Genomic DNA, 16180 nt, shown 5'->3' on the forward strand with positions numbered 1-16180 from the left:
CATTCTCCTTGGTGTGGCCTTTACAATCTGCTCCTCTCGATCTGATAATGTGAAAGCAGTTTTCTATTGTTGTTGCCTGGAGAAGTGGAGAAATAAAATTTCATCTGTGACTCTTCCTATGAAACTTTAGACAAACATCTCTTAATTCAGGAAATACACCAATTATAAATTAAAGAGGCAGTTCTACACGAGCTTGGCTTAGCATGCCAGTGAGTTTACTGGAGTTACTTACAGCAGCATGAATGAAGGGTTGTTTAGACAGCACTCCAGCACACGAGATGATTCATGACATTTCTGTACCTGAATCTCGTCTTGCAACTTGCAAGGCTCTCAGTTGGCCAGAATATTCACTCCTCAGAAAATATATTTTTGGTTTTTCGAGACAGGGTTTCTCTGTATTGTTTTGGAAGCTATCCTGGAACTAGCTCTGTAAACCAGGCTGGCCTCGAACTTAAAGATCCACCTTCCTTTGCCTCCCGAGTGCTGAGATTAAAGGTGTGTGCCATCAACACCTGGCTGTCACCTCAGAAAATATTTTTATTAGGATTTCCATTGCTGTGATAAAATACCATGACCAGAAACAATTTAAGAGTCAAAATGTTGTTTCATCTTATAAATTTCAGGTTACAATGTATCACAGAAAGAAGACAGACATGTCAGGAACTGAGGGTGAGAAATGAAGCAGACATCATGAAAGATCATTGCTTACAGAGGTTTTTTTTTTCAAAATAGATATTTCTGTACTGTGTGTATGCCTACTGTATTTAGAGGCCAGGAGAGTGTATATAATCACCTGGAACTGGAAGTACAGATTGTTTTGAACCAGCAATGTGGATGCAGAAAATCAATCCTGAGTCCCATAAGAGAACATCCATCTCTCCTCATGCAAACCAAAGCAGCACATTTATAATACTTACTGGTATTTCTTAAAATAGTAACTGTATAGATTTCACATTGTGGGAGAAAGAATGGTTTAATTGTTTAGCACAGACACTTTTTTGTTTATTTTGTTTTCTTGTGGTAAAATGTATATACATGTGAAGTGTTCAGTGTGAACCTTGGTGTTTTAACATCTCTGTTTCTGACATATGCAGATGTATAGTGCACCTTCTCTTCTACCCATAGAATTCCCAGTAGGCTCATGTTCTTCTGTTCTCTACACTCTTCTTCACTACAGTAAAGAAGGAATTTCATTTTTTTGGGTATTTCATACAGGCACTTCAGCAGTAATAGGTAAGTTTTTATTGTTCTATCTATAGACACCCAGTAATGTGTAGACTGAATACATGTTTCCACAGTGTCTCTGACATTATTCCTAAAGAGCAACTTTTGCTTTCACAGGAGAAGCAAATTCGGACAGATCATTAGAGAAAGTTGTTTTTTTTTTCTGTATTTGTCACATTATGACACCTTACAAAATGCTGAAGATCTCTATACATTTTGCTTTACTTCCTGAGGTATAAAAGAGCATCTTTATATCACAAATTGTTCTTTGATATATAATACCTGTGTGTAGGATCTGGTTGTTATCAACCTTCCTAATGTTGTGACCCCTTAATTAATTTCCTCATGTTGTAGTGATCCGCAATCTCAAAATTAATTTGTTGCTACTTCATAACAATAATTTTGCTATTGATATGGAACACAATAAATATTAGATTTACAGAACATCTGATATGTGAACCTCAAAGGGCTCCCTATCCAAAGATTGAGAAACACTAATAAACCATCCATAAGAACCAATCATTTTGAAGCAGATAGTAGTACAACATCATGAACATGGCATGTATACTCTGTTATGGAAGGTAAGCCAGGGCACATTACATGTTGCACTGCATGGGATGTCAATGAAACAAAATGAAATGAATAACCTCATTACAAACTTATCCTTGTGCCATATCCAATTGTTATGATACGAAATAACAGAGTTCTTCGTCAAGACAGGAAAAATGATTTTCCCAATGTTTCCATTACATAGGTCATTTTGCTGGTACCATATGGCAAGAACAAATTATATACATACATATATATGTATATATGAAAATACACATTATATTATCTCTACATTATGCATTTTAATGATCATAGTGGTTACTGAATTTGGTATTAGTTTTCAAAGTTAAACATTAGTCAAAAAAACAAATGGTAGCTCAAAATGGTATCAAACTCATATAAGAATCATTGGCTAAATTTAAAGGTTCAATTATGAGAAATCTGTGGAGAGATAGTACTCTTTGGTTTTGCTGCTTTCCTGGTAGGTACAGTATGTTTATGACGACAGGCCATCTTGGAAGGAGAGGAGTCCTCTGAGTACAACAATGCAGCTGGAAAATATAGGGCTCAGTATATTGTTTGGACTACAGCACAAACATATCATGGGTAAGTCAATGTTATTTTCAGTATTTGTTAAGTATTTTTAAACTTAATTCCATGTGGAGACATATTGCTTATGATCTAATAATGCTACTGGAGATCAGAATGCAAAGTCAACCACACTAGTTATCTATGGAAGGTGGGTGTTGGTGACAGACACCTTTAGTCTCACCACACTGGAGACAGAGGAAGAAGAAATTCTGTGAGTCCAATAGCACCCTGGGCTATATGAGATTGAATCAATCCAAAAGGGTTCATGCTTTTAACCCCTGGACGAGAAAATGTGTAAGGAGATCAGTGCAGTCTCAGAGAACTGTCTAGGATTTTCAGGCTTGGTGGAGATCACTGTATTTTCACACGATCCTGTGTTTGGTTTTTAGAGATCCATCATTCTCTCTCTCTCTGCTCTGTCTCTCTCTCTGTCTCTCTGTCTCTGCCTCTGTCTCTGTCTCTCTCTCCCTCTCCCTCTCCCTCAATCTCCCTCTCCCTCTCCCTTTTACAACAATTGGTTGCAGGCTTTCCTTAAAGGCCCTCTCCCAAGGCTGCTGCCACTCAGCTCACAGACACATGCTAGTTCATGAATCAGAAGTTCTATGCCTCATAGTTCACTAACACTGTCAGCAGATTTTGTAAATCAATGGGAATTCTTAAAGGAAGGAATTCATTATAAGATAGTTTTTCCCACTTAAAATGGGAAATATGATTACAATGGAAAGCATTAGGTTTCTGTATGATTACACAATGCATAATTTGAAAATGAAACAATTAATAGAAGGAATTAAAAATATAACCAGGATTGTCATACTCTTAATTATCATTTTGATACTCTTTGCTTTCTCTTTGATAATTCTTGGTTTATTTATAAAATTATTTGTTGATATCCATGCCAAAACACAGTCCTCAGAAAAATTTATTAAAGCAGATCATGAAAATATTCAAATACTTGCATGTGAAGAGATGACTTAGTGGTTAAGATATTCAAATCCAGACATAGGAATTTAATGGAGAACCAAATTCAGTATTGCATTAAAATATTAAAAAGTAACAGTCTATCATCTTAAGAAAATCAATCTTAATATATATAGTAACCTTACAAGGAGTGCCAAATGATAGAGGTTCTGTAAGATTTAAGTTGATACCTGTGACAATGTTATATTTAGGCAATCTTAGGAAGCAGTATTCTCATATAGCATGCATTCATAATTTGTGAAGCACATATTAGACTTGTGGTCAATTTGTAATATAATTCTCGCTAAAGACTGGATAGACTTGGTTTATGATTTCGTAGAGCCTTGTTCACAATTACAATGGGTTATCTTGTTGAAAGAAGAAACTAAGAATATTGACCAATGCTTTAGAGCTAGAGGGATTGAAATCTGCCAGGATGAAATTTTTAAAGAAGAATGTGCTACTATAGAGAGACAATCTCTGTGCAATGTCCATGCTATGACTTTATTCCACGCAGCAGCTTTGGATACATAGAATAGAATTGGAGAAATCAGAAAGAAAATTGAATCATTTACAAAAGCTATACAGGGACCTAGGATGCCTTCAAGGATTTCTTACAAAGACTGGCTTCAGAAGTAAATACAATAGTACCAGATTCCGAAGCCACAATCCATTTAAGGAATGATCTTCACCATAGGAGGAATGGATCGAAGATACAATCAATATTGAATGCCATGATAATGATGATGCTAGGATAGGAGAATTGATTTCAAGAGATTTTGAGGAAAAAATGTTTTACTTGTAGCAAAGTAGGTCACTTTAAATGAGCTTGTAAACATATAATTACTAGAAAAATGCTTTTTTTAATAATCCAAAAAGAATTCCTCTTACTTCTGGGTTATGCAGAAAGTATGGCTAGCAATGGACTAATGAATGTAGGTAAAAAAGAGACATTCAAGGCAAACATTTACCATCAGGAAACTCTCTGAACGGCTTCTCACAGGCCCCTATGCCAAATCTAGGTTGGTTACTTCCCATCAACCTGAACACTTTTTCACAGAACATGCCTGCTGTAAGAAACCATATTACTCTGGATGACAGAAGAGCTTTAGAAGATAAAACAAGTATTTCAGGGGAAATCATTAATCAAAATTGTTAAAGACTATATTAGGAACACCTCCAAAAGTTAGGATTGGTGAAGGAATTTGTTTCTGTCTTTTCAGGAAAATAAAAACAAACATCATAAGGAATGTAAAGATCTTTTGACAATTAAGTATCCACAGAAGTAGGAAAAGTACGTGGAAAATATTATTAAGAAAAAGACTAATGTTACCTATTGCAGTCTCTGAAGTCTCCAAAAAGAAGATGAAACCCACAGATGATAATTCCACCAGGACTATGATAACATCATAAAGCTGAACAACACCAACTAAAGATTGGCCTTGGATTAAAAACTGTTCATAACAATTTCAGCTTGATGAGATGACCCAGTCTTATCTACACTGTTCAGAAATATTTTTAGGTGGCTAGATAAGATTCAGCCTCAGACTACTCTAGCCAACACTTGAGACAAGACTCATACTTTCCCATTATGAAGAGACTGGAAAAATGATATATTTATCTGTTCCAGGGTTAAAGAATTAGCCCAATTTTTTTCACGATCCTCTAAAGCTTATCTCACCCCCAGACAGCAGGAAGTAACTTGAAGAACACAATGGCCACATTCCAAAAAGGTGGGGTAAGTGGTTATTGGCCTTTTGTTGGGTTATGGTTATTTGTCATTCTTTTGGAAACTGGTTACAAGCGGTTATTTGCAATGGTCACCAACAATAATTGTAAACAAAGGAGATTATATTCAAAGTTCTTGTGTTCAAAATAAAAGGGCTTATACAGATATGGTAGGATGAAAGGGTAGATTATTGAATGTACTCTGAAGAGAAAAAGAGAGGGTATAGATATAAGTGATAAGATAGAAGGCTGAATCTATTTTAAAAAGGAACTACAAGTTTTAAATACTTTACATTGGTTGGACCTTGGAATATTGTACACAAATATTATGTATTGATACAACTTTGAGATTACTTTGTTAAAACATACTTTAAATACATTTCTAAACTTGTTCAAGTCATTGAACCTAGAGAGCTCATTTAACAGTGTAATATAAATTTCTAGTCATTGAATGTTATTGCCAACTATGTAGGATAATAAGAAAATGCAGTTTAGTAATTAGTGTCCTATTACAATCAAAGTTGTAATCATGTTAGGTATATCAACAATTCAAATTGAGGTATATTTTAGGAAAATAGGTTGTCTTCAAACAATTCAGACAGCTTCAGAATATAGCATTTAAGACTTTTTATGAGCATAGGCTCTATTTATTGGTTCTCCTGGAAGCAACAATCTACTTCAGAGAACATTATGGATATTGAAGAAACTCTAGATGGTGTTTATTTTCTTTGAAGCAAAAGTAAGCCAACTAGCAAGAAAGTTCCATTTCCACAACTGCTGACAATGTGCTGTCTAATTTGAACAAACAGGACACAAAGAGAGAGATTGTAGACCTTGCCAAGACAAGGAAGGAAAGTCCTTCAAAAATTCTGCTTCACAGAAAAAGTCTGTTAGTCTGTCAGTTATGCTAGGCATACAGGTCAAAGAAGAATGCCAGAATATTGCATAAGAACCTTGGTGACTGTCTAAGAAGCCACTTGTTTATGTCAAAAAAAATTCCACATTATTTGGAAATCACTTGCTGGCAGTTAATTTTTTTTTGATTCTCAGATCTCTGAGGGACTTGAATTCTATGTAGTGCATTTATAATTTTTCTTGTTTACTAAACTGAGAAAAGAAACTCACTAAAGAGGTGTAAAGTATAAAAGGTTGAGAAACATTAAAAGATAAATTGATAATTAAAATTAGAAGAGAAAGTAAATTAATTACAAGACTTTGGACTAATAATGGTGCTTTTTTCTCTGAATTTGTCAAATCCAAATGTATTGGTATATATACTGTTTCTGTTTTTTTTTTTTTTTTTTTTAGTTTTTGAGACAGGGTTTCTCCTGGAACTCGCTCTGTAGAACAGGCTGGCCTCGAACTCACAGTGATCTGCCTGCCTCTGCCTCCCAAGTGCTGGGATTAAAGGCATGTACCCACCAATGCCTCGTTTTATATAGTGTTTCTTATGTTAATTGTAGCCTTTCTTTTGGTACTAGACAAAACAGAAACATTTTGTTGACATATAGTTTATAATCTGAGAAAGTCAGTGAAGATCAGAATACAAAGTAACCACACTAGCTAACTATAGAAGCTTGGCAGTGATGGCATACACTTTTAATCCCAGGGCTCAAGAGACAGAGGAAAATGGGTCTCTGTGAGTTCAAGACTACCCTTGGCTATATAACAGTAAATCAGTCTAAAAAAGCTCACACCTTTAATCACAGCACCAGAGAGTATATCAGGAGGTCAGTTCAGTCTCACAGAACAGCCTGTGGTTCTGAGATTTGGTGGAGAGCATTGCAGCCTTGAGATGCAATCTGAGGTTCAGCAGAATTCCCTTTTTGTCTGAGCATTGGTAAAGGTGAGATATTTCTACTGGTTGGCTGCTTTATTTCTCTGATCTTCAGCTTGATCCCCAATGACTGTCTCATTTTCATATTTTTTATTATTCTGACTATAATCACATCAAATTTAGACAGAACTTAAATAACACAAATTTATATATAATACAATATAATATGATGCAATTCAATTTGACCACAATTTAAATTATGGATAGTACTGTGAACACTAAGCAGGATCCTTGACTCTTTGCTTGTCTTCAATCATACTTTAATATTCTATGCAGGGCAGGGTCCAGGCACTCCCCTAAGTGTCCCGGCTAAGAGAGCATCCCTCTTTTTGTTATGGACACACAATGTCTGTTTGTATGCCAGGGATAAACACTGATCTACTGCCCAGGGCCCCATAGGTTGTCCAGGCCTCCTCACTGACTCTCACCTCAGGGGGTCAGGGTCAGTCACATGCTGGCCTTGCAGCTGTCCATCTGGTGTCCAAGAGCCCCCCCTTGTTCAGATCAGCTGTCTCTGCTGGTTTTGCAAGGCCATTCTTTGCCAATTTTCTCATTGATCCTCTCTCTATCACTGGGTTCCATGGACTCAGTTCAGTGTTTAACTATGGGTGTTTGCCTCTGCTTCCATCAGTTACTGGATGAAGGTCCTAGGATGGCTATAGACATCAAGTTCATTATCAGGAATGGGCATTTAAGGTGGTCTCTCCACTATTGCTTAGCTTGCCAGTTGGTGTCATCACTTTAGATCACTGAAGGTCTCACTGGTGCCAGGTCTGTCTTCTAACCTATGACGCCATCTTCCCCCTATTCTACCCCCACTCAACCTTCCTTTTCCCCCATTACCTACTCTCTCTTCCTTTCCTCCCCCTCTCTTTTTCCCAGCTCCCACTCTCCCCACACCCCTTGTCATGTTCCCAATTTGTTCAGAAGATCTTGCTCCATTCCTCTTCTTTTGGACCTTAGACCAACAGCTGGGAGGCCAACATGGGATTGAACCAGACCCCCTGAGTTTGAGAGTCAGTGAGGAGGCCTGGGCAACCTATTGGGCCCTGGGCAGTGGATCAGTGTTTATCCCTGGCATACAAACAGACATTGTGTGTCCGTAACAAAAAGAGGGATGCTTTCTCAGCCCGGACTCTTAGGGGAGTGCCTGGACCCTGCCCTGAGTGAAATGACAGACTCTAGATATCCCCTATGTGGAAGGAAATGGCCATAGGGTGGGAGGCTGGGTGGGATGGTGGGGGGGGTGCAGGAGGAGGGGAGGGAGAGGGAACTGGGATTGAAATGTAAAACAAGCTATTTCAAATTAAAATAATACAATACATAAGTAAATTAATATGTTATTGTGAAGTAAAAAAAGATGTAATATGCACATAGGTAAATATGTTATGCATTTAATAAAAAGAAGAAATACAAGGATGGGTTTGAATGGACAAAAGAGGATAGGATAAATTATTTAATTGTATTATAATTTTCAATTTAAAAAAGTAAATGAATAATCAGTGATGGTATTATTCATTTACATGTAATCACAAGGAAAACAGGTTAACTTATCAATGATTCTGGGTGTTACCAAATAAATATAGCATCCTACAAACTGTTTTTTAATGTATAAACATATAAATGTATAAATGAATACTAAATACTAAATATATCAGTGCCTTTTAAAGGAAATACCAAGAAATAGACAAGTCAGAACACAAGTTCCTTACCTAACACAAAATCAACTTTCTACTCCTGAGGAAGTAGAAGGATGAGACACAGTCATGTGTGAGGAGACTTTGTAATAGAGTAATTATCATAAATCAACACATGCTTATTCAAAGGGATATCTCTATCAAACCAAATTTTATTTTTGTATTTTAAAAGGTTAATTAATTTTTGAGGGGGAGGGTAAAATGTGATAGGTAACTGAATAAAAACTTTATCCACAACTAAAATCTTGTAGAGCAGAATCAGTCCATGAAAACTCTTTTTGTTTCCTGTGGTTTTCACAGTGCCAAAATCAAAATTTGAAAATCACAGTAATGACTCACAGGTGTCCCCCCAAAAAAACCTCATTGTTAGGTGATCAACATGTTAATTTTATTTATTTATCTATTTATCTATTTATTTATTTTATCTATAGCAAAAGTCATGAGTTTCAGTTTCAAAGGAAACTCCATTTTCCTATCTTCTGGTGGTTATATAAAGGCCAGAATTCCTCAACAACTTGTGAAACTAGTCTCTGTATACTGAAAGAAGACATTTTCTTTACCACTGATATAAGCGCAAAATGTCTTTCCATGGTGCCTATTAACATATCAAACACATGCAGATTTCCAGGTTCCTTCAGTTTCACAAGTTTCTGATGTACATTTCAGAGTCCAAGTCTGAATCCAAGATCTTCTCACCCTAACCTGAACTTCTCTGACTCATAGACTTCCCTTCCAGCATCTACTCAGTTTTCCCTATGCAACTGTTATTTCAGATATACTCACTCTTTGCCCCCGAGGTTTTGTCTTTCCTTCTAGGTGTTCTTTTCTTCCTCTCTGTCCCTGTGTTTCCATGTACCCTTTCTATTTCACTCTGTTCTCTTCCTGCTTTGCCCCTGGCCAACTTCACTCTGATAGCCATGCTATCTACTATTTTTCTTTCTTTCCTTTGGACTTTTGCAAATGCTTCTGGCTGTTCTTTCTCTCATATCTACAGTAAAAAGAGCCTACCCTTAACCATAGCATATTGCAGTCATACTTTCAGCCTATAAAATGTGTGCCAAAGAATTTAAAAAGCAGAAATGAGTTTAGAAGACATTTTGTGAATCTTTCAATATTTATTAACTAAATTCAATGAGAGTGTATAAATTTTAAAAGAGAAATGAAATAAAAAGCAGAGAAGTAACTACTGAAAAAGCATATTACAGAAGAGAAATTATTTTTAAGAGACTGAAAGAAATGGATAGCAGAAGGGTAGAGAGAAGGAAACGAGGAACATATCTTGCTCTCCATAGAAATGGTGAATGACTATATAAATCAGTGGTGCCACAAATGTCAAAATCACAAAAAATTAATCACAGTGAATTAGAAACCAAATTCAAGTGAGAACATTCATTTTTTGTAGAAACAGAGTAAAGAAAATGCACAGAATTAAAAGGTCTGATTATACTGGAACTTACAGGTAATGTGAATCTCCAGGAAAATTCTTCTTTTAATAGAAAACACATCATAGAATTAAACATGGTTTAAAATATATGTCAGAACTGGAGAAAGGACCTGGTGAGTAAGAGAACAAACTGCTTTTGAAAAGGATCTGTGTTTGTTTTCCAGTAACCAGGTTCAGAAGTTTAAAAGCAAATACAACTGCAGCTCCCATTGATTGAATGACTTCAGGCCTCTTAGAAAACCAGCAATAAGCCAGGTCGTGCTGGTGCACGCCTTTAATCCCAGCACTTGGGAGGCAGTGGCAGGCAGATCTCTGTGAGTTTGAGGCCAGGCTGGACAGACAGCCTCCATATCAATACGGAGGAACCCTCTCTCGTAAGACCAGAAAAAAAAAGAAAAGAAAAAAGAAAACTAGCAATAATGTGACTTATCTCTACACAAACCACAAACACAGGAAATGAGAATGATTTACACCAGAAATTATGTGGTGGTCCAAATGCAGAACCAATTCTCTAGATATATTCCTTTTTCCATTTTGTTTGAATATACTTCATCAACAATTCCATATCAAAATGAAACAAAATAAATGAGCAAAAAATCAAAGAACAGAGAAAATAAATGCCTCATGAAGGAATATTAAAAGAATGTGTAATGACTGCAATATTTATCTATTTTAAAATCTGGCAAATTGCAGCAATGAATAATTGCATGTGTTCCAAGTCACAATAAAATCAAAGTAATAACTTAATATTTCAAATGAGCCAAGAGAGTAAAGAGAAATATAATTTCATAGAAAACTTTAAGTTCAATATTCATAAATTATGATTTTATGTTATTTTAAAATGGAACAGTTTTTAGAGTTATAAAAGTAGAGATTAGTATATTACTATTGCAAAAAATGCAAAATATTATGTATGTGAAACTGATTATAAAAATTAAATAATCTATCATAATCTAGCAATTCAATAAGTAAAATAATGTATTAATCATTAAGATATTTAAATAAGTTAGTGAATGTATTATTTAAATGTGTATGAGATTTCAGTTTGTTATTTTTTATTGCTTTAGTAATTGGTTTATTTATTTTTTATGCAAATCAACTCAAAATTCTCCAAAATTAGTTTTAGAGTTACATGGTCACTCAGGAATATATACAATTAGTTCAAACAAAATATATTTTCTGTTTCATATGTATCATTGGACTCATAATTATGGGTACATGAACTTATACATGTGTATGTTAAGATATTTTGTTTTGGCCAAGTGGTGGTGGCACATGCCTTTAATCCTAGCACTCAGTAGGCAGAGGTAGGCAGATCGCTTTGATTTTAAGACCAGCCTTGTCTACAAGAACTAGTTCCAGGAAAACCTCAAAAGCCATAGAGAAAGCCTGTCTCAAAATCCCTGTCCTCCAAAAAGCATTTCTTTCTGTTGCAGAGAATAAAATAGGCAATTATTTTATCTTTAACCTTATTCATTCATATTTTATGTTTTTTTTGTTTATGTGTATGCATGCAATGTGCTTGTCCTGTTCCAGTGGAGTCCAGAAGTCAGGGTGAAATCCCCAGGAAATGGAATTTCAGGCAGTTTTCAGCTACCATGGGTACTTCATGTAGGTACTGGGAACCAAATTCAAGTTCTTTTTAGTCTCAGAAAGTATTCCTAAACATTTAGCCATCTCTCCAAAAGACATTTATTGTCATGATTTTACAAAAATGAGAAAGTATTATTTTCAATATGTATAGACCATTTAGTAGAAAACATTTTAAAATAGTCACATCTACATATAAAATCCTCCATATGTTTAAAAATAAAAGAAAACTGGATGCTGAAAAGTAGCTCAGTCTTCAAGTCAATTGACAGATTTTGCAGAGGACTCCATTACAGCTCCATGCACCCTCACAGCAGGTCACAAGGGCTTCTAACTCCATGACATCAAATGTGCACTTTTGGCTTCCATGAATTCCTGCACGTATGGTACAAATACAAGCATGCAGGTATACATACATGATGTGGGAAGTACTTCTGTGTATATGTTGTTCTACTGGTTGATTAATAAAGCAATGTTGGCCAATAGTGAAGCAAGATAGGTGGGACTAGGATTCGAGGAGGATGCTGGAACAGAGATATACAGTGAGTCATGATGTAGGATGCCAGAAGAGTAAGAGGTCTAGACCCTTTCTATGGTAAGAGAAGACAACATGGAAATACTCAGATTAGTAGTTATTGGTTAATAACTAAGTCAGAGCTAGCCAATAAGAAACCAAGCAAACAGACAGCAACTTCATAATTAATATAGTGTCCTGTGTGTTTATTTGGGACTGACACAGCTCTGGGAACAAGCTGACAGGAAGAATGTGCATTACTCATACATACACAAGAAAACCAATAGTAAATAAATAAATAAATAAGAAAATGGCTCAACACTCAAGGGATCTTGCCAACAAGTTTAATCATGTGTTTGATCCCACAACCATCACAGTAGAAGAGAGAACAGATTTCATGCATGCACTTTATCATCTGAAACATCTCATGCGTGCATGTCCACACACATAGTCACACTCCAATGCATGACCCAAGTAAGCACATAACTGTAAAAAAATAAACCTAACCTAAAAACTTCTGTAAAATATTAATACTGTGACATACTGCAAAAATTATATATTATTCAAAATGTGTTTCTGTTATACTAATTTATATGAAAGAAATATTAACATACTTTAGAAAAACATAGGAAATGCTTCAAGTATTTCAATTGTCACAATGGAAGAAGTCTTTTTCAAAATTATATAAAAATCATGAAGTATAACTGAATATGAAAAGACATTATGATAATATATCAATAAATGATATCAGCTTGACATAGTTTAATTCATAGGAAAGTTAGTTTTGGGAGTACACAAAGAATTCTACAAATGAGAGTATAGTAGAAAAATGGATGGAAATTTACCCATTAATATGTAGACTTTCAGATAGAAATAACTAACACATATAAGTATATATTATCTTTTATTGCTTATTACACAAAATGTAAATTATTCTTCAGTCATACACAGAGTAACCAAACAAAAGATAACGTTTAGTGTCATAAAGTAAAGAAGGAACAGAAATTCATCCACAGCATGGTTGATCAGTTATCATAACCATGTCAGGATGTACATATACCAACACAGATATCTTTGTCTAGGATTTCACTTATTATTAGTTATCCACTTATTAGTTATTCTTTTGCTGTGTGGCTAGAAGAATTTACAATTTACTAGTAAATATTTTGAAAATAATTAAAATAAATAAATATTCCACAGTTACAGAAAGAAAACTATAAAATGAGGTTGAGTAAGACTGCTGTGTTTCATCTGTATTGAATGTTAATGAAATAAATTGATTCCTATAAAAGCCACATTTCAGGAAAGACCTGAGTAAAATCATGGATGACACACAAATCTCTATTTTAAACAAGCTTTAAACTCTTCTAAACACTGTCAGTTAACCCTATGCATAGAATTAACTTAACTTGCTGTAGCTAAAGCAAAGAATAAATAAATATTCTGCTGAAAAGTGAAGACAATCATTGTAATACTGGGGAGACAGAAAAGGGAACTGGGATTGACATGTAAAACAAGTTATTTAAAATTTAAAAAATGTTAAAAAAATAAATAAATTTTGAAAAAAAATAAATGCATTCTTGGTGAAAATGCTGATGGCTGCTTTCCCTTTCTTCAGAGATCTCAAATACAAAGCCTTGATCTATTCCTCTGTCAGCCTTTTAATCCTATCATGAGTTCCATTTTGACATTTGATGCATTTACAACAAAAAGTCTTTAAAAATGCTCCCAACCAAATTTATTATAACTAAACAAGATTTACTTTTTTTCTCACTTAACAAGTTAATGAATCAGTCATGGTGAAAATTAAGAAAATCTGTAAGTTTTAGAACAAGCAGAAACAATACTGGTAAGAAAAGAAACTAAGGTTTCTCCATTTCAGTTTACAAATATGTATTAATAAATTAATATCTAATTGATATTTTTCAGATCTACTCTGCAGAAGATTTTAGGGTAGCACATGACAAGCAGTCTATGGGAAAGATGAACCTTAATTTTATTCAGTCTAAAGTATGTTGTATTTACACAATTTAAGGCATTTCTTCAGCTTGATGAATGAATCATCACTTTGTGCAGCTCAATTACAGACATCATTATAAAGTCATTGTTAAACATTAAACTATTATTTGATGTGATCCTTTGATTAACTTCCTTCAAATTTATATCCATTTAAACATTAAGCTAACCATTTGGAAATGGAATAATTTAATCTTAATTGAAGCTACTGTACAATTTAATCAGAGTTTGAAAAATAATTCACCATTTTCATTTTTTAACGTAGTTGATGTGAAGTCCATGAGAACTCATATGAGAAATTGTATGCAGGTTTATTCAGGAAACTTAGATTCCCTTCTTCAGCTTGCCTTCACATGTGCAGGAATTTATACGTTACCATCTTTAAGTCAGAAAAATCATTAATTTCATTAATCCTCAGTGAAACTTAGTTTTTTTTCTTAATCTTTGTTAACATATTTAGGAAGAGCAAAATTGTGAATTTACATTTGTATAGGCCATGTGGAAAATTTTTCAGCTCCTTCTTCTTCCACAGACAAGTCACAATTTTCTAATAGTGACAGTGTTTTAGTAAAGGTTTATTTACAGGAAGAAGTTTTGAATGTCTGTCTCATGTTAGTCTGGATATTATCTTTCATACCATTATTTAGGGTAACTTAAAAAAATGTTATCCCAGATTACTTTTATTTCTACTCTTGGGTCCTGATTTCTTCTAAAATTATTGATTCTAACCTGTATAATAATATTGTGGTCATTGTGACCAATGACAGACAGAAACCATATAAAAGATCCTGCTCATTGTTTCAGATGTTTTGGCCTAGGTTATTTGACATTTTCATTCTTGAGCTATGGTGAGTTATAGTATCATGGTCATCCATAATTATCTGGCACTATTGTTCCTACGCTGTAATGAGGCAGAGTGTTTTGGAAGCAGAAATATGTTGACACAGAGAGGAATGCACCAGAAGAAAGGCCTTTTGTGGGACATGTCTTCAAAGATATGCTACCTCTATTTAGAATCTGATACCAGAAGCGTCTATCATATAATGGAGCAATTGAGGGATATTTCCATTTACCAGGACAACTCACTTAATATCCAATCACTTATCAATTAATTGATTCACAAATTGTTAGCTAGCCCTCTAACACATTGTTTGGGGTGGGTGTAAATGTAACACTTACACTGCAGCATGCTGTAAGAGAAACCTATGTTTATAAATATAGGTAGAGTTTATTATAAGGAATATGATCAGCTCGGTTTTGTCAACTGCTACCCAAATAGCCATTCATAGAATTATTATGAATTATAAATATTTGCCTGATAGCTTAGGCTTCTTACTAACAAGTGGTTACGCTCAAACTAACCCATTTTTATTAATCTAGGTGTTCCCCTGAGGTTCAGGCTTTTAACTCTCCTGCATGTCCTACTACTTTTCTGTCTGGCTACCAACTCCATTAACTCCATCCTTCTTTTCCCCAGCATTCTCTTTGCCCCTGAAATCTTGCCTAGCCATCAGACAATCATCTTTTTATTAACAATAACAATATACATGGCAAGCAGTGATGGTGCATGCCTTTAATCCCAGCACTCAGGAGGCAGACGCAGAGGGAGACAGATCTCTGTGATTTTGAGACCAGCCTGGCTTACAATAGCAAGTTCTAGGATATCTTCCAAAGCCACAGAAAAACCCTGTCTCAAAAAACAAACAAAACAAAACAACAGAGTATAAAAATTTACATTGTTCAAAGATTGTTCCACAGCATTTCCCAAATTTTTCAAAATAAGACTTTTTTAAACTTTAAAATAGCAAAATTATATACAGCAAAATAGTTATCAAGTAAGAATTACAGTTACAGCCGGGCAGTGGTGGTGCAGGCCTTTAATCCCAGGACTCGGGAGGCAGAGGCAGGCAGATCTCTGTGAGTTCGAGGCCGGGCTGGACCGACAGCCTCCAAAATAATACAGAGAAACCCAGTCTTGTAAAACCAAAAAAAAAAAAAAAAGAATTACAATTACAGAACCCAGTCCATTAGTA

Source organism: Mesocricetus auratus, unplaced genomic scaffold (assembly GCF_017639785.1).
Source record: "Mesocricetus auratus isolate SY011 unplaced genomic scaffold, BCM_Maur_2.0 Super-Scaffold_100029, whole genome shotgun sequence".
Taxonomy (NCBI): Eukaryota; Metazoa; Chordata; class Mammalia; order Rodentia; family Cricetidae; genus Mesocricetus; species Mesocricetus auratus.